Source organism: Rhagoletis pomonella, unplaced genomic scaffold (assembly GCF_013731165.1).
Source record: "Rhagoletis pomonella isolate Grant_MI unplaced genomic scaffold, Rhpom_1.0 Rhpom_scaffold_00001, whole genome shotgun sequence".
NCBI lineage: Eukaryota > Metazoa > Arthropoda > Insecta > Diptera > Tephritidae > Rhagoletis > Rhagoletis pomonella.
This window is the reverse complement of record NW_023458555.1, coordinates 33,008,368-33,011,098: the sequence shown is the minus strand read 5'-3', so window position 1 is coordinate 33,011,098 and position 2,731 is coordinate 33,008,368.

Below are 2,731 nucleotides of genomic sequence, written 5' to 3'. Positions count from 1 at the left end.
TTTTTTTTTTTTTTTTTTTTTTTATGTATGTTACCGCCTAACTTTGGACCACGTCAACCGATTTCGATAATTTGCATCGGAAAGGTAGTGTCTCAGAGGTGGTCCCATACTAATCTGGTTGAGATCCGATCAGTGGATCATGAGATATATATATATATATATTTTTTTTATATGGGAGTTGAAGTCGGTTTTTTTTTTGCTAAAAATTACTTGTTTATATAACAAGTGCAATTTATAAAAAATTTGCCCTACTTCGGTGCTTCTCTTAAAAACAAAATGAAACACCGACATAATTCAATAATTATTATTATTATTTTTTCAATTACACCACAGATAATGGTCGATTTCTTCAAATAAATTGAATTAAAAGTCTAGAATTTTTGACGTGGTCCAAAGTTATGCGGTAACATACATAAAAAACAAAAAAAAAAAAAAATATTCCGACGAACTGATAACCTCCTCCTTTTTTGGAAGTCGGTTAAAAATCACTCTTTAACAATTATTTTTTGACTTTTATTTAATTACTTTTTAAATAACCGTTATTTCTGACTTTTATTTTATAAATCGAAAATAACAATTATTTTTGATTTTTATTTAAATAATCTGCAAATAACAGTTATTTTTGATTTTTAAATTGTATGTCTTAAATAACAGTTATCGAAGACTTTTATTTATAAAAGTCATAAATAAAAATCAGTCACTGATCTTTATTTTTTCAATCATACTTATAAAAGTCATTTGAATAAGTCGTAGTAAACTTTTGTTTTCCAACACCTTCTTAACTGCGAAAAATGTTAATGACTTTTATATGATTGATTTAAAAAATAAAAGTCGGTCACTGATTTATATTAATGACTTTTAAAAGTAAAAGTCACTGACTGATTTTTATTGATGATTTTTATAAATAAAACTCTTCAATAACTGTTATCTAAGCCACATAATATAAAAATCAAAAATAATTGTTATTTTGGATTTATAATATAAAAATCAAATATAATTGTTATTTTTTTTAAATTTTGCATAAAAATTGCAAATAAAAATTTATTTTCAAATTTGAGTCTCGGTGCAAAACGAAATCGATTGGTATGTTTCACTTAATTGTAGAACATTTCCTTCATAGTGAATTGTTTCATGACAGTTTTCATCAATGACTGTTATGTTCGGTCCCTGGTTTCAGCATACAAATTGATCAACAACATAGGATCAATTCTTGGAGTAACTGTTCATGCAGAGTCAATATGCGCTAGTATGTATGTACGTATGTATGAACAAGAGCGACAAGGAATGAAAACGAGGTGTTGTTTTAATCGTATTTGTACTTAAGTAAGCATTTTTTTAGACTTAACTAGCGAACACAAAAAAAAAAATTAAAAGTGAGATTAAGTACTAAGTTTTTTTTTAAATTCGAATTTTTTTTAAGCTACAATAGGCAGCTACATTTATTCCTTCAGAAACGTAGCAGGGGGACATATTGAGTAATTGTGCGTAGAGGGTAATGTATTGCAAACGAAAGGAAATCTTTCGCATTTCGAAAGCCCGTTAAAATGCTAAAAAGCAGATCACTAATATCCGGCCCTTAAAGAACGGTATTCCACATAACGACGTTAGGTACCGTCGCTGGAGAAATATGACGGCGAGGAGCTGGTGAGGTGCATGCAAGATATTCTAAGCAAAATATTGTCTGACGAAAGCATGCCTACAAGCAGAGAAACCCAGCCATATACGCGATTTCTATCAAGAGAGCAATCCTCCGACCATCGGCTATAAGGCCTCAGAGAGCGCGTTGGGTGGAAGGCTAAAGCACACCGTCAACGAACCGACTGGGCCTTATCAGTATGGCTTTTGACCTGGTAAAAACAAGTTTTTGTCAACATACAGCAGGTCTTTGGCAAATCAGTTTCAGAAATTTTCGCTACTTAGACCTTTTTAGTTGCTGTCAGTTACACCTGACCGACACTACAAAAGTCTGAGAGACGAAAGTGGAGATTCCGAGATGCTCAGAATATACCTACACAAAAAAAATTTTTTCCTAAATCCTTGAGGCCAATCTGTCTCGGTTCGTTTGTAGTGAAAAGCTTCTTATTCTTCTTGTTTGCCGCTGTAACTGCCTAAGTGCCTTCGGCAGAGTCCAACAGAGCGCGCCAGTCGTTTCTCTTCTGTGGTTGTCTACGGTGAACTACCTGGTACAATCGTATCAAAAGGAGACAGGTCTATGACAGGAAAAATTTGGGGTTTCTCCTCGAAAATTCGCTAGTAAGACGTATGATAGCTTATTGAGCCATCCTCTTAGTTGATGTATGTATGTACATCACTACAAAACTTGAGGTAATCAAGGCGCGCGATGGCTGACGTGCCTTTACATAACAGGTTTCGTGAAAACTTATCCTATAGCAAATTGGGAAGTACACGTTCAAACGAAGAGGGATAAAATTAGGATGACTGGCACTGAATATCAGCTACCCTCTCCCCTTAAAACTTAAAAGACAATGTCGATTTTAAACAAAATAATAATAATATGCTATCTAGGCACAGCTACAAGTACCACACCAAATTTATGCGCCGTCGCATTTCCTACACTGTGTGGATGGTAGCCTGATATTTCTCAAAGCAAAGCAGCAGTTGGATAGCGGCCATTCCTATGGAGGGTCCGAACATTGCAAGATAGAATTTCTCTCGAATATTGGGATAATAGACATGCTATAAATTTACTGTATCCCTAATAATAGAAAAA